At 38.9% G+C, this 26,509-nt stretch overlaps 1 pseudogene; it reads left to right on the top strand.

Moving 5' to 3' along the window:
• Positions 1-477: 477 nt before the first annotated feature.
• LOC100354271 (thiopurine S-methyltransferase pseudogene) lies at positions 478-24,859 on the top strand (annotated as a pseudogene).
• The last annotated feature ends 1,650 nt before the right edge of the window (positions 24,860-26,509 follow it).

Raw genomic sequence — 26,509 nt, 5'->3', positions numbered from 1 at the left:
CTTTTCATGCTCTGGAGTCTGAAATTTCCCTGGTAGAGCAACTCCAAGGAGTACTAATCGCTTCCTCATCTGTAAAATCGTGGCCTAGTTTTAGAAATCAATTAAATAGGCCAGCGCCGTGGCTCACTAGGCTAATCCTCCACCTGTGGCGCGGCACCCCCGGTTTTAGTCCTGGTCGGGGTGCCGGATTCTGTCCCGGTTGCCCCTATTCCAGGCCAGCCCTCTGCTGTGGCCAGGGAGTGCAGTGGAGGATGGCCCAAGTGCTTGGGCCCTGCACCCCATGGGAGACCAGGAGAAGCACCTGGCTCCTGGCTTCGGAACAGTGCAGTGCACCGGTCATAGCGGCCATTTGGGAAGTGAACCAACAGAAAAGGAAGATCTTTCTCTCCATCTCTCTCTCTCTAACTCTGCCGCCGGAAAAAAAAAAATCAATTAAATATAGGGATGTTGCTTTAAACCTTTCTCACAGGAGTAGAAATGTCTGGACACTGTCCAGAGAGACTTCTACACAGAAATGATGTTGAAGTAAGAACTGTACTCACTGAGAGTCTGTGTCTCCATAAAATGCAGTCCAGGCATATTGCCTTGACCTTTCCACTTGAGGCAGCTGGAAGTCTTGGGCAATACACACGAAGCCGCTGTTTGTGGACTCTGCTAGCAGGTGTCCTGGGAGCTCCCCATCAGTATACTGGTGGTGAGTTTCCTGTTTTGGTCTAGTTTTCTTTTCCTGTCATTTCCAAGCATGGAAACAAAGACAGCCTGGAACTGCACACCAGCTGCAGACAGAAATGGTTGTTGAAGCCTTCTCTTTTTGGTTTGAGGAACAGGAAATGGACACCCTATGAAACAGACAGTAGAGAAATGGACTGCTTTTATCTGTGATGTTTCCCGGTCCTTACTGCCTTAGCTTCCAGACATTGCAGGAATGTCTACCTAACCCACTAGTTGGTGAGTTCTAAGAGGCCAGATGTTCTCTTGCGTCTGAGGTTCTGTATCCATGATCTGTATATGTGCTTGCACATAGAACATTTTTGATAATTGTTTATATGAAGAAGCTAAAATACAATATGAGGCTAAAGGTGGAAGAAGCCACATTCACAGACACGTGAAGGAATGAGAGATTCAGACATTCAGGAAACTTAAATCTTGGGAAGAATTAGCCAAAAGTGGCAAATCGAGTTAATAGAGCAAATCATTTAAATTTAAATAATTTATTTGATAGGTGAAGCTGGAATCAAGAAAAAGACCACATGAGTTAGGAAGAGGAGGAAATTTTAGTGAAAGTTTATATTAGGTGTAATGATCAATTTTGTCTCATTCTTAGTTTTACATGCATGTAAGTAATACTGTTACAGAAGCATTCACACCTCACAACATTTAAACAAACTTCATTTTCTATGTTATGGAAGGGAATCCTAAAATGAAGCACAAAGTGCCCCCTCTTACTACTGTTTTTAGTGAATTGAGTTTAATTTATTAAATTGTTAAGGATTTTTTTTCTAATATGCAGCTTCGGTCAAATTTTATAACAGTCCCGTGCATTCTAAGATTCTGGAAAGCTCAAAGAACAGAAGTTTCAGCTGTCTTTTGTGGGCAGGAACTTTTGCTTCCATTATCTGTTCTCAGTGGTTTTCCTTTTATTTTTCTACCTCATTTTTTTTCATAGACATCTGTGATTTCAGGGTTCAGGCAAGGCTATAAATTATATCATACACTTTCTCTTGGACATCTTCCAAGCAAAATGCCCTCCTTCTGCTATTTTGTACAGTCTATGTACCATCTCAGGATTTTATTGGATACATCAATTGTGCTGAGCATTTGATTGTATATGGGCAAACATGACCATACAATTTCTCTAGTTTATCTTCTGTGTAATGTATCCTTTAAGCAATCTCATAAATAAATCCAGTCACTCCCCCAGCTTGTCATCCCTTTACAGATGCATGCTAGAACAAAGTGTGCAGATTTTCTCACAATAAGATTACCCTACCCTCGGGACTAGATGGACAATTACCTTTCCTTTTGAATTCACTGTATGTCATTTCCTATGCTGGTTAATCTTTACAAAATCTCTTCATTCACCTAGTCTCTAAGTCTAGGCATTAAGTTCAAGCTTATGAAGAAGTCAAAACAGACCAGATTTCCTGGCTTGGAACCCTTGTGGCTCTGATTTCATGAGCCGAGGGTATGACAAGAATCTGACAAAATTTTGGCTACTTGGTACAAATAACAAATGAATCATTCTGATCAACTGAGATTTCTGAAAAGCTGAAGATAGGGATTCCAAGGAGAAACTCATAAAACGAGGTTTGAGTGGACATCATTTAAAGATGTGTTATGCTTCTTTTAGGCCTAATTATAAGACACTAAAATTGTAAGCAAACTGATATAAGAACATCATTATTGAAAATCATTAACAGGAGGATTCTAGCAGGTTTTTCTCTTCAAAACTGGCACATTCTCAAGCAAAATCACTTTGATAACTAAAATTAAGATTGGGCTTTACTATAGAACAATTGAATCAGACTTTCCCAGAAACGAATTAACTACATGTGCAAGCTTGTGGGGGGTGGGGCGCAGTGAGACAGGGAGGTTAGCCCCAATGTAAAATGAAGAAGACTGATGATTTTACAGTTCTTAAAGCTGCTTATTACAGCTTTCTATTTTCTCCCTTGCTTTGAGGTTGTCATGTTCACCACTGTCAGTGTGTCAGGAACAATCATTCGCCTCGCTGTCTAATGTAGTTTTATTTTAAAAATGATAAATATTGCAGAAATGATCAACTTCTTCGCAAAAATCAGAGTAAATATTGTACAAGTGTGGGCCCAAGGGTTCCTCTTATGCCTGTGTAAGCAGTTTATATAACGAGCTATACTTCAGAAACAACTTTCCTTTTTCTCTCCATTGTGCAGAACCATGCACTCTTGAAGCCTCCTTCCTGCCTTTTTCAGGAATAAATTGGGGGTCACTTTCCCATGTGAAAATGCCCAATCCAGTCTACACCCAAACTTCAGCTGTTGTTCAAAGCTTTCCCCAGTTCCTAACCCTATGCTGTAGGCCGCTGAAGAGGAAAGATTGGAGGGGGCATGGAATCTGTTCTTTTATCGCACACACTCCCACTCCAAAAATTCTTTTGTTTGTGGTTTTCATTTGGCTTTGCTGATGCGTTCATATTTGTGTGTGTCCTGGAACATATTAGTATTTCCTTTGGAAATCACCAAAACCACACCATTTCCTTTTGTGGGTGATTTATTTTCATGGAGACCTCTCACATGTCCCATAGTGATCTCCTGCCCTTAGGTTACAAGCAAGAGTTCCCACTGCCCTCAGAGGCAGCCCTCTTAAGAATCGTCCAGGATTTAATTTTCAGCCATTACACAAGTTACAAAGCCTTGTGGCACAGCATAGGGGAAATACAAATTTATTCCCACCACGGCCTTTTCCTGCACTGGTCTCACCTTCCGTTTCACTCAGCCAGCTGTTGGAGTTTTCCATGGAATGTCAGACTTTTTTCTTTCCTTCTAAATTCCTAGGAACAGATGACAAATGTTTACTCACTAACCCTTAATCTTTCCCTACACATTTCTTCAGCTAGCCATGTCTCTTCTACTGCAGACAACTCCAGATTGTTAGGAGTCCTGTTGGGTCTCCCCATTTTTCTGAGGTGCAGAGGAAGGGCTTTCCTCCTGCAGCCCTGGGAGAGGGGGCTGGGGAAATCCATAGCAGTCTCTGTGTCTAAAGTTACTAACATTTTATATCACTTTTTTGGAGACTGGAGCAGAGTGTTGACTGTGACCATGTTGGTCACTTCTCGGCAAGCTCTTGGCAATGTGTGAATGCCTTTCTTCAGAATGCAGATATGCACTTTTTACCCTTTGTCCTGAGCTTTGCAGGTTCAGTCAATACTCAACATAGTGAAAACCTCAACACAGACAATAAGAACAGAGCCACTGACAGAATATTGCATGAATGGAGGAACAATTGAAAAATCAGTTTTAGCAGTCTAGAAGCTGTTATTGTTTTGACTTATTCCAATATTGGTATATTTTATAATTTTAAACATGCGGTTAGTGATGTTTCTCACTTTTTATCAGAGTAATGATATAGGCTGTCCTTTCTTTTTATCAAAATGTTTTAGGTTTGTAAGTCATATCCTCCCAAATTAATCACAAATGACTGCAAACTCTTCAAATTTCCTAATTTTAATTAAATAAGTATGTATTAAATATCCAATGTTGCATAAGAAAGGCACTCAATATGCATTTGCTTAATAATCATATGTGTTTTTCCTATGCAAAATTTTTACCATCTACCATGAAAATGTTTCAAGAACAATACTTTGCTATTCCTTGTTAAAAAGAACACAGATTGGAGTTTAGGTGATAAATTAAAATGTTCCAAGTATTTACCAAATATGAGATTTGAAGAAAGTTTCTATTTTCAGCCTCAGTTTCCATTTCTCAAGGACAATACTTATTGTGTGTGATTGTGAAAATTAAGTGATATACCAAGTAAATCTTCATGTTAGTACCTTTTACTCACCCTTTGATTATTTTTCCCTTATTTAAGATATCCTACTCTTAAGTGTTCTTCTTCAGTTTGCAGTAATGTTTTCTTACTTTCAGAATCATTAATCTTCCAGAGTTTGTACTTTAGGACATACAAATCAATTGTCTTAGCCACTCTTCACTCATTCGTATTATATTATACTGAGAGTCCCTAGAGAACTACAAAAATATATGCATGTGCCACGGGCTGTACTGTTGCCTTTTTCTAATTCCTTCTGAATTCTATGATGTAATTAATCTGAGCTTGGTGCTCTGTCAACTTCAATAATCCTGACGACCTTATTACACTCTCCAGCGGAGAGATAAGTATTAAGTGAGCACCTGAGGGAATTAGATTCTGCTGTCATCATTACCAGCCAATGTTTTTAGAAGCCATTTCACCTCTTTGTATATATGAGAAATTGTATATTAAACAGAGAATGAATAGGACTGTTGTGCCTGCCAACTCATTTTTATAACTGGAGGCAGGGTGGAGGAGGAGAACTAGTGAGGATTCTAATAAGGACGAAGAAAATTAAATTGCATCTGTGAAGGTAAAACCAAGAGTCTATTTTCATTATTAAAGCTGTTTGTCATTGCAACAACCACTAGTTGTTGTCTTAGGGAAGTATTGTGCGTGCCTGCAGTTTTAGAATACAACATCTTTTCAATTTTGTTTTGCTGCTTTAAACTTGATTGCTGGGATGGTAGTGTGATTGGATACCTGAAAAATAATAAATTTTGGCATGCAGATTTGAACAGTGAAGAAAAAGGATGAGGAAAATAATGGTGGTGGCTTAAGCCCATGTTAAATTTATGCAAAAATGTGGTTAGCCAAATGATGAACAGATGCAGCTGAGTATTTTCATCATTTTTGTTAAATATCTTGCAAATGATTCTGGCTGGTTATGCAGGAAAATTGCATTGAAATGAAGTGTGTACATGAGTAAAATATTAATGACTGAGTTACATTCAATGAGGTACAGATAATGCAGCTGTTTTTAGCTTCCAGCTGTGGAAATATAACTTACTTTTTCGGGGGAAAAATCAGACAACCCATTTTGTCTTATTTCAATATAATTTCTTATCTATCCATTTTTCTTTAGTTTTCTGATATTTCCTTCTTTCAAGGATGTCTCCAATATATTTGTAGTCTTCTCTCAGTAACAGGAGTCAAAGAGTTAGCACTTATAACTTTTGTATAGAACTTTTGGTAATATGGGTCATGAATGGTGGACATGTTTGAAATGAGCCTATTGGGTTTCCACATCTGTAATACCCTTTATGATGTCTTTGTTTCCATAGTCACAATAAACTAGAAGTGGACTGTGGAAATACAAATTGGCCATGTTTTCCATAAAATAGTGGCCAAACCTGCATGACAGTGACTAAAGCAAAAAACTCTATTTTATTTAGAGGGTTGGGTAAAGCCATACAGGTAATGAGCAGGAGGGAGGTAAGCAGATGGTTAAAAATGTTACTGGGTAAGATCCATGAAGCAGAAGTAGCAGAAAATGAATAGAAAACAAGTGGAGAAAAATCAAGAAATAAAGATAATTTTTAATTATAATAATAGCAACGACATATGTAAACAGACACCATGTAAGGATTTTTTTTTTAAGATTTATTTTATTTATTTGAAAGACAGAATTACAGAGAGGCGTAGAGACAGAGAGAGAGGTCTTCCATCCACTGGTTCACTCCCCAGATGGCCGCAATGGCTGGAGCTGTGCCGATCCAAAACCAGGAGCCAGGAGCCCCATCCAGTTTCCCACGCAGGCACAGGGGCCCAAGGACTTGGGCCATCCTCCACTGCTATCCCAGGCCATAGCAGAGAGCTGGATTGGAAGAGGAGCAGCTGGGTCTCTAACTGGTGCCCAAATGCGATGCTGGTGCTTCAGGCCAGGGCGTTAACCCGCTGCACCACAGCCACGCCCCACCATGTAAAGATTATTACATACACTATGTAATCCATTCACCACAGCCATGCTGCTAGTATAGGATGCTTCTACATTCTATACACATGGAAAACTGAAGTACAGGGGGATTAGTAAACATGTCCAAGATCATGGAATGAGTTGAGCCCAGCTGTGTGGCTCCAGAGCTTATACTATTAAGCATGCTACGCTATTGTATTGCTTTCAGTAACACCTATAGTGGTGGAAGGAGTGTTGAAAAGTAATTAGGTGAGGGGTTGGTGCTATGGCATAGCGGGTAAAAGCTGCTGCCTGCAGTGCTGGCATCCCATGTGGGTGCTGGTTCGAGTCCTGGATGCTTTCCTTCTGATCCAGCTCCTTGCTATGGCCTGGGAAAAGCAGTGGAAGATAATCCAAGTTCTTGGGTCCCTGTACCCGCATGGGAAGACCTGGAAAAGCCTCCTGGCTTCAGATAGGCTCAGCTGCAGCCATTATGGCCAACTGGGGAGTGAACTAGCAGATGGAAGACCTCTTTCTCTCTCTGCCTCTCTTCTCTCTCTGTAACTCTTTCAAATAAATAAATCTAATTTTTTTTTTTAAAGAAAAGCAATTAGGTCAGAATAACAGCAGAAATGGAGAGTAAACAGTGGTTACTTCAGCTCAGATCAACTTCATTTCACAGGGTCTCTACAGCCTCAAACTATAAACAAGGCCTTTAAGTCCAGATTATGAAACGCATATTTTTTTCTACCATGAGCTTTGCTAGATGTCCTGAAGCTCCCACCATCTTTACCCTATTGAAGTATTCCAAAAACAATATAGGAAGAGAGTGAAAAATGAAAATGAGATGTAAAAATTTGAGCATGAACTGGTCCAGGCAGAAATGTCAACAAATGTAAATGCCCTAAAATAGGATCACTGTTGAAATATTCTGATCTTAGCAGAAAGGCCATCTGAGCTCTATTCTGAAAGAGATTCTATCTTTGCTAATTCAAATGCCTGAATAGTAGGAACACAGAGAGTGGCTGATACTTTAAAAGGACCCAGTAACCACTTGTTGAATGAATAAATGAATGAAAAAAGGCATGAATGAAATCTGAAAAACATGTGTCACTGGACATTGGTGATTGAAAGTCAAAATTACAAAAATGATGTTAGAAAAAGAAAGACAACTTGAGCATGTCAAATGAGAAAAAAATTTCCTCCACTTGACAATTTGTTCTTGATTAGTTCTGCTTCTTTATTTATACTTTGCTTTACCAAATAGCCTCATGTGTTTACTTGGCTTCAGAGACTTGTTTTTCTTTTCCCAAGCAAGCTGTCCATTGAAAAGGCCATTTCTAGCATTTTATGAATGGGTAATAATGCCAAAATTTGACAACTTTATTTCATCAGGCCGTTCATCATTTATAGTTATTAGGATCATTTACTTCTAAATATATGCTGAATTGATAGCTAAGTCAAAACTCAATCATTGCCAAATTGTCTACATATACATTTTGAATTACTTCTACATTCTTCATGGCTGACTCTACAGACATGTTATTTGGTCAATGCAAACTTGTTTTTTTTTTTTTAATATTTATTTTTATTTATTTGAAACACAGAATTATAGAGAGAAAGAGAGGGAGAGGGAGAGAGAGAGAGAGAGAGAGAGAGACCTGGTTCACTCCCAAAATAGTCACAATGACTGGTGCTGGGTCTGTAGGAAACCAGGAGCTTCTTCTAGGTCTCCCATATGAGTACAGGGATCCAAGCACTTAGGCCATCTTCTACTGCTTTCTCAGGTGCATTAGCAGGGAGCTTGATTGGAAGTGAAGCAGCTGGAACTTGAACCAGTGCCCATATGAAATGCTGCTGTCAGCTTAACCTGCTGTGCCGCAACGCATGTCCCAATGCGAGTTATATAGATTATACAACAATCATTTTCAATATAAACTATAATTACATATAATTGTGTGCTCCAGAGTATTAGAACTAACAAATTAATTAAAAATATACAAATAAAATACCTGACTTTGTCTCTTATTTGATGTATGTCAATCAAAACACTCTTCCTGTGATTTTGTTGCTTTGTCACATGTTGGGATTATCTGACACTCGGGTCTCCTGAGTTCTGCATCAGGGTCTGCTGCTGATAGTAAAGCCATCATTGCACAGAAAGTGGTAAACATATGCTTTTATTCACTGTTATTTTCAGTGCAACCCACTGAACATTGAATATAACTCAATAAGAATTTGGAAATACCTGAGTTATAGACACCAGGTTGTATTAAGAATACTTTCTCCCTATGTATGTGCAGTGATGAACACTAAAACAAATCTCTTTGCTTCAATATATAATTTGTAAGGGATATCAAAAGAAAATAACACATACTGGATGAACTGAACAACATAAATTCACTTTCTCACAGTTCTGAAAGCTAAAAATCTAATATGAAGGTGTCAGCAGTTGAATTTTTTTCCTGATTTCTCTCTTTCTGCCTATAGATGGCCACGCTTTCACTGTCAGCACGTGCATCACTCTTGTCACACTGTCCATGATCTAATTTCTCCTTCTGACAAGGACAGCAGTCACACTGGATTAGAGCTTGCCCATGTGATCTCATTTGACCTTAATTATCTCTTAAAGGTTCAGTCTCCAAATGTAGCCATATTCTGAGGTATTAGAGGTTCAGGAGTCAAGTTATGAATTTTGAGGAGACCCAATTCAGCCTGTAACAATTGTATTTCCCAATTATATGTTTCCTAGAAGAATCTTAATGACTCTGCTCTTCTAAGTATCCAGACATATCCAGAGCACTTCAAACTCAAAGGATGTGCCTGCTACAGGTATGTAGGCAGATAAAGTGAGGATGTCTACACTGAATATAGTTTTTTTTTTTTTTTTTTTGACAGGCAGAGTGGATAGTGAGAGAGAGAGACAGAGAGAAAGGTCTTCCTTTTGCCGTTGGTTCACCCTCCAATGGCCGCCACGGCTGGCGTGCTGTGGCTGGCGCACTGTGCTGATCCGAAGGCAGGAGCCAGGTGCTTGTCCTGGTCTCCCGTGGGGTGCAGGACTCAAGCACTTGGGCCATCCTCCACTGCCTGCCCAGGCCACAGCAGAGAGCTGGCCTGGAAGAGGGGCAACCGGGAAAGAATCTGGCGCCCCGACCGGGACTAGAACCCGGTGTGCTGGCGCCGCAAGGTGGAGGATTAGCCTATTGAGCCGCGGCGCCGGCCTATAGTTTTGTTTCTCCAGAGGAAAGATAGATAATTATAGACTAAGTGCATATATAAATATGTATGTGCAAATTTTAATCCTTATAGAATCACAAAAAGCTGCTCTTAAAATTCCATTGTACTCATGAAAAAAAGACACAGAAAAGTTGTCTAACATGTAAAATGACAAGATTACAGGTGGTAGAGTAGGATTAAAATCAAAATTTTAATAGCTTTAAAACCCATATCCTGTTGCCATTGCATAGTGCTGTCTTTCTAAAGACTGGACTTGGTTTTACCTAAAGTCAAAAGATAATTATGCAGTGAGATTCACTGAAGAGTTATTTTCCTCTTTTATTATTATAGACAATAACTTGGGATGACAGATTAAGAATTTCAGTTTAAGTAGGGTGAGAGTCAAGAGCAATTATAAAACCTAAAATCCCACCAAGACAACAGAAAATTAAACCATCTGTATTTATTACAGATGATATTATCAGGGTGCACATGCATCTTAAATCTGCACTTAGAGATATCCTGTTTCAATATTATATTTCTATTACAAATGAAATTTAATCATTTATCTATGTAGTATATCTGGAAAAAGGAGCCAGATGGTTTTCCCCAAAATTAGAGTGTATCTGTAATAGCCGGGCCCACAAAAATTCATGTTGGGAACTAGGGGAGAAAATCTCAAGGGATAAAAAAGTTATCTATAGTGCAATAGAAATATAACCAGAAGCTGTTCGACTGAGTATACAAAGAAACATGAAATATTCATTAAGATGCCATAAATAACTGTTATTTGTATTAGAGTTCAGGGATCAGTAATTACTGGGACATACATATACTTAGAAATACTGATATGATAACTCAAACTGAGAAGTTTAAAATTCTCTGTATTTGGGCATAGATATTTATAGCATATTAAACAACAGTTAATATTCCCAATTACACTGGGAAAGCCAGAAGTTCAAATAAAAAAAGCTATGTTGCACAATTATGCTAGTTTCTATTATAATTAACTATACTGCTCCAAAACAAAATCATACTGATAATTGAAATCAATCATAATAAAACTGAAAGCAGAAAGGATGACTTCTGTCATTAACTAGAAAGTGATGAGACAAGAAGTTATTCTGAGTAAATGAATGATTCTGTAATATAAATCCTGATTTAACAGATAAAAATAACCTACGTATTCAATCTACCATCTTAAATAAGATCCTTAATCCTATGACATTAACATCTGAATACTCTCCTTAATTAAAACCAGGTTATCAAAGGATAACTCAAGTTAATTAACACTGCCCTACCCCTAAAAAAGTACAAGACAAAAAGACAAGAATATGCAATAAATGAAACATGTTTGAGAGACATACTTTTTTGCCCTTGGTAGTGGGTAAGGTGGGGTGGTGATGGTGGTAATAACATAATATGCAACATTTACAATTAGAAAAACTTGAAATATATGTTATGCAACATCTAACTGGGTATCTACTATGTATGTATATATGGAGAAGCATGTTTCTTAGCGTTTCAAAATATGGCTTATACATTTACTTATTTGTTGTGAAAAATAAGGACAAAGTTTCTGTTATGGATATTGCATTAGTTTTCAGATGTTAAAGTGATGATTTATTAATCTTTTTTTTTAAGATTTACTTATGTATTTGAAAGATTCGCAGAGAGATGGAGAGAGAGAGAGAGAGAGAGATGGAGAGAGAGATGGAGAGAGAGAAACTTCATCCACTGATTCACTACCCAGATGTCTGTGACAGCCAGGGCTGAGGCAGGCTAGAGCCAGGAGCCAGGAGATTTATCAGGGTCTCCCATGTGGGAAGTAAGGGTCCAACACTTGAGCCACCTTCTATTGCTTTCCCGAGTACATTGGCAGGGAGCTGGATCAGAAGTTGAGCAGCCAAGACACAAACCAGTGTCCATATGTAATGTCAGTGTCACAAGCAGTGACTTTACCCCCTAACCCCCTAAGCAATAACACTGGCCCCCAAAGTAGCAAAGTAGCATTTTCTTTCTCTTTCTTTCTTTCTTTCTTTCTTTCTTTCTTTCTTTCTTTCTTTCTTTCTTTCTTTCTTTCTTTCTTTCTTTCTTTCTTATTTGACAGGTAGAGTTACAGACAGTGAGAGAGAGAGGGACAGAGAGAAAGATCTTCCCTCCATTGGTTCACTCCCCAAATGGCCGCTACAGCCGGCACTGCGCCGATCCGAAGCCAGGAGCCAGGTGCTCCTTCCTGGTCTCCCATGCGGGTACAGGGGCTCAAGCACTTGGGCCATCCTCCACTGCCCTCCTGGGCCACAGCAAAGAGCTGGTCTGGAAGAGGAGCAACCAGGACTAGAACCCGGAGCCCATTTGGGATGCCAGCGCCACAGGTGGAGGATTAACCAAATGAGCCATGGTGCCGGCCACCAAAGTAGCATTTTCAACAAAGATTGGCAACGAACTTCCTGTATTGCTAGGTGACAATTGGATGGATTATTGATAGAAGGAATCATTATACAGCCCAATCTTTAGAGAAAAAAGAAGGAACAAAAGAGAGAAGTTACATATATTGTGTAACTATATTGTATGTCATATTTAAAAAATATACATGGACAATAATTACAATGGAGGGCATCAAACGTTTTGCCACAGATTAGTATTATTTGGATCGGCACTGAGAACAGCACAGATGTTGGTGATCCTGTGGTAAAAGAGGACTATAGGCTTTTAGAATACGCACAGTATACAGTTAAGAAAAAAATTGATAGATTTGTGAGTCTTGTGTAAGTGCTCTTTGGTATAAGCTGTGGTACTCCGCATGTCACCCAGCAAAAGGGAGAGATAGAGTGGAGAGGTTTTAGAAAGCTTTCTCACTGTGAAAATAATTTTAATTGATATGTACATTAAGTTTGAAAGGATTTCAGAGTAGCTGACCATTCTCTTTGCTCCTAAAATCTTTTTAAAAGGGTATATTTGTGTGTAAGTATAATTATGCAAGTTAATTTAATTTTGGCATAAGAATTTTTTTCTCAGAAATATTTTATGCAATTTTGCAGTAAAATCACTGCAGTGCTTGAATACATGGCTCATTTACCAAAAATACAAAGAAGTAAAAAGGTACAGAGAAGTAACTTTTTTTCTTGAAAGTATAACTGACACAAATCTTTTGATTATAACTGAAGTTCGAAATCAGATAACATCACATGAAACAGAGGATGACTTATGAATGTTCTGCAAGATCTCTGCTAGAAATATTAGTGAACTTTGGGTGGGCAGGTGCAGTACTGAATTGCACTGATTTGTCTGAAGCAACTAACAGGAATAAAACACATTGAGGTTTTAAAAGCCCTGTCATAAATGTGACAATGTCACTATGAGAAAACAGTGGTATCAATGATTATCCTTCTTTTTAAATGTGAGAAAACTTGAATATAAAAGATAATTTGTCAATGATCAGAAGTCCTTTGTAGTAGAATTGGTAGGAACAGTCATGTCTCCTTACTCCTAGTCAGGGGCTTTAACTTCCTCCTAAAAGTTTACTTCGAAATAATCTCATAAATTGGTTTGATCTCTCTCTGTGGCTGCATGTGAATTTTTTTTAGTTGAAATACCCTTTTCACTAAATGATGCTCAGAGCCATTTCACTGATTCTCTAGCTGAACTCTTCAGTAATTGTTTGACCTGCAGCAAACGCACAGAATTAAAATCAAAGAACAAAATCACTGGGTGAGAGTGGGTGGCATTTAAAATTATAGCGTAAGTAATTTATTATTGTTGTTATTTTCTTAATAAATGGACTGTCTTTGATCTCAAATCAAAAATTAATGTTTCCAACATGTGAACTCTTCTGAAAAACAATTGTTTAAAATTCTATTCAAATATGCATTTATCAGCCACATTAAATATCTTCTGCTCTAAATAGACCTGAGATTTGAATGCTATTATTTGGGTACTGAAATTATTTGAGATTCTAATTTTTAATCTGTTTCCATGTTAGTAAGAACAGATATGCCAGAGTTGATAAAATCTTAGGTTAAATTAATTTTATCAAGAACAACAGTAAAAATAAGCAACAGGATATATGAGTGATGCAAATGAAGAAATATTATAAAGTCACGAGTTTTCTCTGTTCTGGTGGTTAAATTTAATTATAACTTTCTAAGAGTTGTTATATACTTTGGTTATGATATTCTATGTTTTATTATAAAGTTCTCTTTTACTGTATTAATCTACCAAATCATAAGTGTGTTCCTCCACATAAAATTAAAATGTAAAATTTTTGACTAAATCATCGTATAATTTTCCACCCTTATAAATGAGCAATTTAGCTTTCTACAAAAAGTTGTGATGATCTCATTAACGCTTCCCCTAAAAAATAGAAAATAAATTAATCAAAGTTTAATTGCCAAGGTGCTTACTGGGAAATGGAAGTTATGAGATGAATATTAATCCATTTTATTTGCATTTTGCAACCAGATACAATACTTCATATCTCACTGTTTGGAGTCACAGTATTCTAGGCAAAGAAGAAAAAGTATTCTGTTCCTATACTCCTTATAGATACATGTAAAATGTTATGATTCTTGGAGACTTTGAATTTGATTAAAAATGTTATTTCTTCAAAAAATTTAACAATAGTTGCCCATACTTATAGGTTACAGTGTGACACTGAAATACATTTATAAATTGTATGCTAATCAAATCAGGATAATCAACATTTCCCCTTTATTGACACTACTTTATGATTGGAAGATTGAAGCTCCTTTCTTCTATTTATTCATGAATTTATTCTTTTGATCTGACTCTGATTTAGTACCTGTTATCCAAACTCCCTCCCCTACCCCTCCTAGCTCTAGTAATCACTATTCTGTGTTCAGATTGATTTCTTTAGCTTCCACAAATGAAGAACATTCGTCTTTCTGTGTCTTGCTTATTTCATTTCATATGATGTCTTACATTTCCATCCATTTTGATGCAAGTGACAGGATATCATCATTTTTTATGGCTGAATAATATTCCAAAGTATAAGTGTGTATACACACACACAAACACACACATCATATTTTCTTTATCCATTTATCTGAGTATATTGGCTATTGTGAACAGTGTTGCAATAAACATGGTGAACATTAAGAATTTGCAGGGTCTTAGTCCACCCGAATGAGGATGGACTGCGTCCGAAGAAAGGTAAGTGCGCTGCTCACCCATTCCCCAGTCTCCCGATCCCAGAGACAGTCAGATGCAGCGGGAGTCAAGTCAAGCAAGCAAGAACTCGGTTTATTGCGTGCATAGCAAAGCCTTTTAAAGCACAAGACCGCAGGATTACTGAGGCAGGGCATAAGGACCAACCAATTACATAAAAGGCCATTTTATGGGGCAATTTTCTACAGCACCAGCCACATGTCTGTACAATCGACATCAGTTGTCGTCACCTCCCCTGATGCTGCACAGCCAATCAGCTTTGGTGGTAAACGACTTTGGGTATTGCTCACTTTACTTCCTTTGGGTGCCATCTTTGAATTGCCACGTGTGCCTAATTTCTCTGCAGGCGCCATCTTTGAATTGCCTCCTGTACCTAATTTCCCCACAAGAATTGACATTATAGAGATTCCAAGATGATGGATTAAGGAGAGACATGCTGCGCTGGGCTAAGGATAAACAGTGGAGAGAAAAGTGTAGGAACTGCACTCTCAGGGGAGAATTGGAGAGAAAGCTGCACTGGAAGTCCTTTGAGAGAGGAGGAATGCTGTGAACCTGTGTGGAGGATGCGCATGCACAGCACAAGCATGAGCACAGGGGCAGCGGCCAAGAGTCAGAGCTGGCGGCAGTCTGGAGATGGAGCTGAGACCAGACTGCAGCAACCCATGGTGCCTTAGCTGGAGGGAAAGCATGGTGTGCGTCCAGACTGGCGTCCTGGGAGCTGGAAGTTGCTGACAGTTGCCCATGGACCCAGTGGAAGAGGAGGGGGTATGTTTGTCCTGCCCCAACTTCCCACAACAGCTCCCACTGCTCAGCTGAGAGAAGGCAATGACAGGTGCCATTTTGGGTTAGGGCAGCAGCTACAGAAGCCTTCGTGTGCATGCACAGCAGCTGACTGAGACAGGACACCTAATCTGCAGTGCCGGCAGCAGTGGCAGGCAGGTAGCAATGTTTGGCCAGTGGCTCTTGTGTGAGCGTGTGATGCAGAGATTCTAGCAGAGGGAATGGACGGCAGTCCCCCCTGACTCTGAGGCTGGCTGGGAGGTGGCTGGGGCATCCAAGTGGGACAGTGAGGCAACTGCAGCCTCCCAGGGTCAAGACACCCAGGCAGAGCTGTCTTGGGGAACATCTGCCTCTCTATTGACTGGACAGGCTGGCAGGTGGAGAGAGACCTCTGGACCTGATAACTGTGGGAGCCTTGTGTGCTGGGACAGTGGGGACTCGGTGGTTACATGAAAAGGTGAGGGTGTAGCTGGGTATTGAGATCTACCACACTTAACTTGGGTGTTACCCTGGATATCCACCCTACCCTGAAGCACTGACCAGAGATCCCTGACCATAACCAACACACAGACCTTGGTATTCACTGAAAGTGCAGACATTCCATTAGGCCACAGAGGCATAGCTCAAAGACAGAAGCCATCAGAGAAAAAAAAAAAAACAAAAACAAAAACAAACAAACAAAAAAACAAAAATAAACTCCACAAATGATTAAAAACACAGAAATTCAAGAAACAAGAATAAGGAATACACCATGACCCCCTCAAAGGAACACAACAAGATTTAAATATTAGAATGTGAAGATGAAGAGACTGAAGAAAAGTTGGAAATGGAACTCAAAAAATTAATCATAAGATTACTAAAAAGCAATCATAAGCAAATCTATGAACTAAAGAAAACCATACATGACATGAATGAAAATTTTTCCCATGAAATTGAGATTTTAAGAGAAATCAAAATGAAATATTAGAAATGAAAAATTCAATAGATCAAATAAAAAATATGGTGAAAAGCCTTAACAACAGATTTGTTGAGGCAGAAGAAAGAATATCCAAACCACAAGACAAATCTTTGGAAATCTTACAGTCAGAACAAAAACAAACAAAAAAAACAAAAAAAGAGAGAGAAGAAAATAAAAAACTTAACAACAGTGTTGGAGATTTGTGGGATACTATTAAGTGACCAAACATACAAGTCTTAGGAGTTCCTGAAGGCAAAGAAAGAGAAAATGGACTAGGAGGCCTATTTAGTGAAATAATTACAGAGAACTTCCCCAATTTGGGGAAAGATAGGGATGTCCAGATACAGGAAGCACATAGAACTCCTAACAGACATGACCAGAAAAGAACTTCACCATGACACACTGTAGTCAAGCTTTCCATAGTAGAACATAAAGAAAAGACTAAAATGTGCAGGAGAGACATACCAGATTACATTCAGAGGATCTCCAGTTAGACTCATAGCTGATTTCTCATCAAAAACCTTATAGGCTAGAAAGGAATAGCGAGAAATAGTCCAAGGCTTAAAAGAAAATAACTGTCAGCCTGGAATACTACACCCTACAAAGCTCTCATTTATGGATTAAGGCAAAATAAAAACCTTCCATAACAAACAAAAATTAAAGAATTTGTCACCATTCATCCAGTCTTAAAAATGATGCTTAAGTCATTGTTTCTCATAGTGTCCATTTCACTTCACCAGGTTTCCTATTTGATGCTCGGTTAGTTGTCACCAATCAGGGAGAACATATGTTATTTTTCCCTTTGGGACTGGCTTATTTCGCTCAGCATGATGTTTTCCAGATTCCTCCATTTTGTTGCAAATGACCAGATTTCATTTTTTTTACTGCTGTATAGTATTCTATAGAGTACATATCCCATAATTTCTTTATCCAGTCTACTGTTGATGGGCATTTAGGTTGATTCCAGGTCTTAGCTATTGTGAATTGAGCTGCAATAAACATTGAAGTGCAGACAGCTCTTTTATTTGCCAATGTAATCCAGAGTGAACAATAGGAATATTTATGGGAAAATGACAGGCCCAAGTCATTACTTATCAATAGTCACCTTGAAAAAGTGCCAGGGAATTCCAATTAAATCCCATCAAGGTGGCATGTGTCAGTGCAATCTCACTAGTCAAAGTGATCAGTTTCAGTTCACAATTGATCATAATGATAGGTTTATGAGTCAAAGGGATCACATAAACAAGACTAGTGTCTGCTAGTACTAACTTATAGAATTAAAAAGGAGAGAATGATCCAACATGGGAAGCGGGATACACAGCAGATGCATAGAATTGCAGATGTCCTAAACAGCACTCTGGCCTCAGAATCAGCCCTTAAAGCATTTGGATCTGGCTGAAGAGCCCATGAGAGTATTTGAGACGTGGAAAGCCAAGACACACTGGCAAAACAAAACAAACCAAAAAAAAAAAAAAACACCAAAACTAAATTTATTAAACTTTTAATAGAAAATTCCTGCTTCTATGAAATGAGTTTAATTTGCACATCTACATTGGTAAAGGCAGATGTGAGAGTGATGTGGGTAGAGGATTTGAAACTGGTAGAGATAGCAGGGAAATTGAAATTTGGAAATGCCTGAGCACCCAGATATCAAATGTGTTTAAATAAATGCCACAAGGGAAGGATTGTTATCTCCCAAACATTACTGGTAAGACCTTACTGTGAATTGGAATGAAGTCACCTGCCAAGATCCTTAAATATCTGATGCTGACTCACTTTGATGAAAGTACTGCTGGGGCTGAAGGTTCAAGGACAACACTGCATTTCTATAGGGATAAACACCCCCAGAACTCAAAGATATGGCAGGTAGGGCATTTTGGGGTTATTTATATGATGGCAGAGTGAATTTGTACAACCCCGTGTCCAGAATTTATCACAATGTTTATTCTCCTTGAAGATGAGATAAGAGCAAACAGGAGATTCCACCCTTGGGAATTCCACCCTCAACCTCATAAAAGTTTAGCACTTAGGGTGTTTATAAGCAGAGGAGTGGAGTAAAAGTAGTTGGTAAGTGGTGTGGTAAGCATGAATCTAAGAAGGATTCCGAACTTTTCACTCCCTGGTATCAACACCCCGTACAATCCACTCATTGAACATGTGTGCTTGTGACATTCCTGGTGAGAGGCTGTGATTAAAATAGCCCCTGTGATTAGGTTGCTTTTTACTCAGAGTTCGACAAAAGGGAAATTGCCATTAATGGGCCTCAACATGTGAGACTTTAAAAGTATGGGAAACATCAGAGACATTCTCCTATTGTGTGAGGCTCCATACTGTGAAAGGAAGTAGCTTCAAGTCAAGCACTGAAAGGTAGCTTCCAGAACCTGAGCAGTGGCCCTGGTTGACAGCTAGCAAGACAGGACATGATGATTTGAAAAAGTGAACAGCGGTGGCCCTGGCTGACAGCTAGCAAGACAGGACATGATGATTTGAAAAAGTGAACAGCTCCTATTCATGCCAATGAGAGGGCAGTCATTATAAAATAAAGTTCAGCAACCAAATATCGATTGTATTTGGTATTGAGGAGAGTTTTATGAAAGGCTTAAACTCAAGTCTTCATCTTGGAAAATTTGAAGGAAATATCAATCTATTGTTCTGCTAAATATGAAAATAAAAACCCTTGGATTCCAGCTTTAAGGAAATAATTAGAAGAGAATGCCAAAAAGGTGGTGGTGGGGAGGTTTAAGGGCTTCATACGGTATGATCCTGAGTATGTGACATTCTAGAAAAGGCAGAAGTATAGAAACTGTAAAAGGACAAGGGGATATTGGGGTTAGTGTGGAAGAAGGGATGAATAGACATAGCACTGAGAGTGTTAAGGACAGAGAAACTATTGTTAGGAAATTATAATGGTATCTATATGCCATTATCCATTTGTCAAAAGTCATGTAATATGCAACACCAAGAGGGAACACTAGTGTGCACTATGAATTTCGTGTATTAATGATGTGTCCATATAGATTTCATCAATTATAACAAATATGCCACTCTGGTCGGAGATTTGAACAAAGGGGAAAATTATGGATGTGTGGGGTTAGGGAGGATGTTATATGGATAATCTGTGTACTTTCCTTTCAATTTTCCTGTAAACATAAAATTGCTCTAAGGATAGTCTTAAAATAGAGAATCAAGATCTCAAACACACAGTAACACAGAAATGAATTCTGCCAACAACAATGGATCTAGAAGAGGAACTCTGGATGAGACAGCAGCTCTGGCTGACACATTGATTCTACCTGGTGAGACCCTGAATTGAGGACCCAGTTAATCACTACCTGGATTCATTATCCACAGAAATCATCAAACATTGCTTTGGCTATTTGAGGCCTTTTGCGTTTCCATGTGAATTTTGGGATTATATTTTCTTTTCTTTTTTTTTTTTTTTCTTTTTTGACAGGCAGAGTGGACAGTGAGAGAGAGAGACAGAGAGAAAGGTCTTCCTTTGCTGTTGGTTCACCCTCCAATGGCCGCCACGGCTGGCGCGCTGCGGCCGGCGCACTGCGCTGATCCAATGGCAGGAGCCAGGTACTTCTCCTGGTCTCCCATGGGGTGCAGGGCCCAAGCACTTGGGCCGTCCTCCACTGCACTCCTGGGCCACAGCAGAGAGCTGGCCTGGAAGAGGGGCAACCGGGACAGAATCCGGCGCCCCAACCGGGACTAGAACCCCGTGTGCCAGCGCCGCTAGGCGGAGGATTAGCCTAGTGAGCCGCGGCGCCGGCTGGGATTATATTTTCTATTTCTTTCATTAATGTTGCATTAATGTTTTGTGATTTCCTTTGTAGATATCTTCCACATACTTAGTTAAATTTATCTCAAGGTATTTAAGGTTTTTTTTTTTTTTTTGTAGCTATTGTGAATGGGATTGATCGTACAACCCACACAGAAATATAAAAGAATCTGAATAGCCAAAGCAATCTGAAACAATTAAACAAAGTTGGAGTCAATACAGTATCAGGTTTCAGGATATACTACAGACCTAGTAAAATAAAAAAGTCCTGGTACTGCCCCCCCAAAAAAAGACCAATGGAACAGCACAGAAACCCCAGAAATGAATCCTTGCGTCTACAGCCAACTAATCTTTGGCAAATGAGCTAAGATCACTCCCTGGAGAAAAATACCCTCTTCAACAAATGATAATGGAAAAATCAGATTTCCATATGCATAATTGAAACAAAACCCCTACCTTATACCCTATACAAAAATCAACTCACAATGGATCAAAGATCGAAACCTAGGACCTAAAACCATCAAATTACTAGAGGAAAACTTAGCAGAAATATTGCAAGACATTGGCCTAGGTGAAGACTTCTTGGATAAGATCCCTGAAGCATTTCAATAAAAGCAAAAATAGACAAAGGGGATTATATCAAGCTGAGAAACTTTTCAGCAAAGGAAATAATCAACAAAGTGAAGAGGCAGCTGACAGAATGGGAGGAAAAATTAATAAACAATGCATAAAATAATGAGTAGCACTAATCTATAATAAGTAACTTTTAAGACAGAGACAGTGGGGCTAATATTGTGGCTTAGTGAATTAAGCCTCTGCCTGCAGTGTGGCATCCCATATGGGTGCTGGTTTGAGTCCCAAATGATCCACTTCCAATCCCGCTCCCTGCTAATGAGAAACTGGCCCAAGTGCTTGGGCCCCTACATCTACATGGGTTATTTGGAAGAAGTTCCTGGCTCTTGTCTGGCCTGGCCCTGGCCATTTCAGCCATTTGGGGGGTGAACCATCTGATGGAGGATCTCTTTCTTTCCCTCTCTCTCTAATTCTGCCTTTGGAATAAATAAAAAAATAAATCTTAAAAGATGACATAGAGATTATTCCCACCAGTGTAGCATGACTAACTATAAACTGCATGCATTAAGTCATTCTGACTGACTTCTGGTCTCCCTCTAATGATGCTAGCTGCTAGCATTTGTGGGTTTCTAAGAGTTTCCTGCTATACAGCACTGTTAATGGTAACTCTTGCCCAGTATGTTGCTTCCTACTCATGTAAGCCACGGCTGAAGTTTGGAAATTTTGCTTTCACTCACAAGTGCTCTCAATGGAACTCTCAGGCTACATAATAATGATTTTTTGTTTCGTTGCACCAGTTTGTCCTCTTTCTATTATTTACTCCAATGCAAACAAAGCATGAATAATACAACTTCAAATATTTTTATCCCTTCTATTTTCCTTATATTGTGAATTATTCCATCAGCTTATCCTTGTATGTTTTTGATTACTGATAAATTTTAAATATAAAATCATGAATTTATTTCTAACTTCTAATTAGGTACATTTTACTATCAAAATACTATACTGGGTGTAAATTTAACACTTTCTTTGAAGATTTGACTTCATAACTTTCATTATAGTTTGGCCTTCAGTCTCTTAAAAATATCTTGGGTTTTCTGGGAGTAACCATATATTATCCAAAACACACTTTTGAAAGGACAAGAAGCCACTGCCAATAATACACTTGAATGACAGTTGTAAACCAAGACTCTTCCAGGAAAACTGTGATGAATGATGCATGTGGTGATAACTCTTTACCCCTTGTAAGGTAAGAGACTTGATGAATATTTGCATATGTGTGTGTGTATATATATATATATATATGGCAAACAACTTAATTATCCTTTTCCATCTGAATCTGAATGTTCCTCCTATACCACTTTTTTAGCATCCAGTGCCCTCTTAGGCCTATTGTATAGCTTTCCCAATAAACAGTAGAAATGACAACTGTTACAGATCAATTCACATCACTTTTATGGGAGAATTTTGGCTTATTCTATATATAATTCTTTCTACTGTGAATAATTAACAACATATAACCAAGAACAGATAAATAAATTGGGGTGCTTACTCTTTCATAAACTCTTCACTAGCAGAATATTATTTTAATAGAGATTGTGTTATAAACATCTGTCATATAGTTGCTACCTCACCACCCATTTTTCAACCTTTTGTAAGTTATTAAAGCTAGTTATACTCCATTATCTTTGGTCTAGTTAAAGCTTCCTGCCTGGTGTGGTTGTTCATGATATAGCCTTCTTGTTTCTCATTTCATAGACCCAAAACCCAACACATACCGCAACAGACCTAATGGTCATCATCAGAGTCATGTACATAATAAGTTCTTCTCTCTATGCACATTTTCACTCAAAATAGCTGATCCTTCTCAGAAAAACCTAAGGGATAATGCCCATGGATATTTTTATAAAGGCAAAATCCCATAGGTTCTCTCTTGCACTCCCCACCCACTAGTTGAGCCCTCTATTTCTCCCCATTTCTTTTGGCTTCCTTTCAGCACATTTAGTGTCTCTGGGACCTGAGAGTAATACATTTCTTCTCTTTTGTGCATTTTAGTTTTACTCACTCATTGTGTCTCACCTGACACACATAAACTCAAACCTAGCTTTCTACCTGGTCAGGGCTCTCCTAGCGAGTGACTCTTGACTTATGGCCTCTATCAAGAGACAGACATCAGAGCCGGCGCCGTGGCTCAATAGGCTAATCCTCCACCTTGCGGCGCCGGCACACCGGGTTCTAGTCCCGGTCGGGGCACCGAATTCTGTCCCGGTTGCCCCTCTTCCAGGCCAGCTCTCTGCTATGGCCAGGGAGTGCAGTGGAGGATGGCCCAGGTGCTTGGGCCCTGCACCCCATGGGAGACCAGGAAAAGCACCTGGATCCTGGCTCCTGCCATCGGATCAGCGCGGTGCGCCGGCTGCAGCGGCGGCCATTGGAGGGTGAACCAACGGCAAAGGAAGACCTTTCTCTCTCTGTCTCTCTCTCTCACTGTCCACTCTGCCTATCAAAAAAAAAAAAAAAAAAAAAAAGAGAGACAGACATCAAGGCCAAAATAGAAAGAAATGACAGAAGGGTTTATTCTTCTATCGTTAACTGCCATTGCCCAGAAAGAGTTATTATAGTTAACGCTGAAAATAAATTGGTGAGGAAAATCAAGGTCTTCTTCAATTTTATCAGTAGTCATTAGGTCTGTTGGGGGTAAATCACTGACTCTACGTGCAATGTTCTTGAATCAAAATTTCAGCTGAGGGTTCTGGGGAGGGAATAACAGAGGCCAATCATGTGCAAAGACATTGGAGACATCCGCCTGTGAGACAAAGGTGTCCGCAAAATTATAGATTATGCAAAATTTAACTTTTTAAAAAAGATTTATTTATTTGAAAGGCAGAGTTACAAGGAGGCAGAAGCAGAGAGAGGGAGAGTCTTCCATTCACTAGTTCACTCTCCAAATGGTCGCAATGGCTAGAGCTGGGCTGATACGAAGCCAGGAGCCAAGAGCTTCTTCCAGTCTCCCGTGTAGGTGCAGGGGCCAAGTACTTGGGTCATCTTTCACTGCCTTCCCAGGCACATTAGCAGGGAGCTGGATCCCAAGTGGAGCAGCAGGGACTTGAACCAGCACCCATTTGGGATGCTGACACTGTAGACAGTGGTTTTACCAGCTATGCCATAGCACCTGCCCCAGCTTACCTTGATATTAATGAGAACCTCAATACTGAAGCACAGTAAGACAGTACTAACTGTGGAAGAATGGTTAAGACAAGTGGGTGACCTGCAAAATTACCTTTCACCTAGAACAAGGACATAAACTATTAAAGAAGCATCTGGATGCCTTTCTGAAAGGCAGAGTAGATTGAGGGCATTTTTTCTCTTCATGGAAAAGCAGTAGAGAGGAAATGTTTTGCAGATCAGGGACACAGTGTACTTGGTGTGGAAATCGGTGAACTTGAGTTTCAGGACTTTTTCACAGGGCAAAATATTTCTTACTCAGAAGACCCAATCACGGAAATTTTGGAGCCAAAGTGTTGAAGAGTTCAGTAGGGAATATTTCATTACATTTTTTCAGTTTTTATTTTTATCTCCCCAGAGGAAATATTGATGAATTTGGCAAGATTTGGGACAGAGGAATATTAGTGGTCATTAATCCAGGTGATTGAAAAATGCTATGCAGATATAATGTTGTCCCTACTGAGAAGAGGGCTTCACTAACTCCTTTCTTATGATTCAACAAAACACATAGGCCCACCATTTTATGTTCATGATGCTGAAATTAAAAAGGTTGTTTGACACAAAATGCCATATTCATTGTCTTGAGAAGCCTGATGGTCTTGATGAGTGACATAAAAATTCAGGAACTGACCACATTTTTCAAAGTTATATCTACTTACAGAAGTTAGTCAAGTAAAAATCGAGTGTTATCAACATGGTTTTGAATTTTCAAGCAACTGAAAGTTATAGTAATATCTTAAAATATAATGAATATTTTGTGCAAATTATAAATCATATAATAAATCTTTGCTCAAAAATACATGTAACTCTTTAGAAGAAAAAACAAACAAAAATGTTTAATTGGCTAGTTTGGAGAGGACAGTATGTATGAGGGCAAAAGATTATATGTAGCTGTGTTTTACAGATTGCATGAGCCTTTTTAGGGATAGTATGTATTTCTTGCATAATTAAGTAATAAAATAAAAATGCAATTGCACACAACTTAAATGCAAGCACAGGTATTGCATTGTGGCATAGAAGATTAAGATAACACTTGGAACTCCAGCATCCCACCCTGAAGTACAGGTTCAAGTCCTGGTTGTGCTGCATTCAGAGTGGTCCAAAAATAATATAAATTAGCTTTTATCATAAATCTTCACCTTATACTCAAATAGTCATATCTCTTTGATATATTTTTTCCACATATAACTTTATACATAATAGAATCAAGAAACATATATTTTAATTTAGCAAACTAATACATGTGGAACAACATCTTTCCTTGAAACTGAATTTAAATTTTTAACACTTTTTTTGAAAAAAAAAAAAAAAAGCTGACTGGAAAGCAGGAAAATAATTTTAAGAGATAAAAGATAGGAAAGTTATATCTAAAGGAAGCAAGAAAATGCTTCAATAAAATAATTAATACATGACAAATACAACTGCATAGTTCACTATAAGTAAGCTTTAATTCTGAAACAGTAAGGTGAAGGGTGATAAACTGAATTACTTCATATTTTCAACATATTATTTCAGATTGCCATTTTCATCCATACTGTAGTTGCATGGACAGTTGTCATTTCTGGCTATAGTACATGGACAAAATAGAGTCCTTTCAAATGAACACTAAACTTCTAAAGCAAAGGAACTGATTCAAAGATATGCAAATGAAGACTATAGGAATGCAGGAATGTGTATTGCCTTTAAAAATGCAAGTGGGGGCCAGTACTGTGTCATAAAGACATCACCTCCAATGTCTATGCCAGCATCCTTATGGGCACGCCAGTTGGATTCCAGGCTTCTCCACTTCCAATCCAGCTCCCTGCTAATGCACCTGGGAAAGCAGTGCTTGGGCCCCTGTACCCATGTGGAAGAACTGGAAAAAGCTCCTGGATCCTAGCTTCAGATGGGCCCAGCTCCAGCCATTGTGGCCATTTGGGGAATGAACCAGCAGATTGAAGATCTCTCTCTCTCTCTCTCTCTGTAACTCTTTCAAAAAGAAATTAAAAAAAAAATCCCTCTTCAACTTCTGAGACACACTGACACACACACACACACACACAGAGAGACTAAAATAAAAAAGTGAAAGTGATAGTGTATTTCTCCCATAATTCCAGGTGTGAGGAATCACAGGATCATAACTTCAGAATAAATAATTCTAAAACTTCAGTCCTTATAAAAAGTATTACAGGGGCCAGCGCTGTGGCATAGTGGGCTCTCTACCTCCGGCATCCCATGTAGATGCTAGTTTCTGTCCTGGCTGTGCCTTCTGCCATCCAGCTCTCTGCTTATGGATTATGAAAGCAGTGGGAGATGACCCAAGTGCTTGGGCCCCTACACCCACATG

This window comes from Oryctolagus cuniculus, chromosome 11 (assembly GCF_964237555.1).
Source record: "Oryctolagus cuniculus chromosome 11, mOryCun1.1, whole genome shotgun sequence".
In the NCBI taxonomy this organism is placed as follows: Eukaryota; Metazoa; Chordata; class Mammalia; order Lagomorpha; family Leporidae; genus Oryctolagus; species Oryctolagus cuniculus.
Note: the sequence above shows the minus strand (reverse complement) of the source record. Positions and strands in the feature narration are given on the sequence as shown.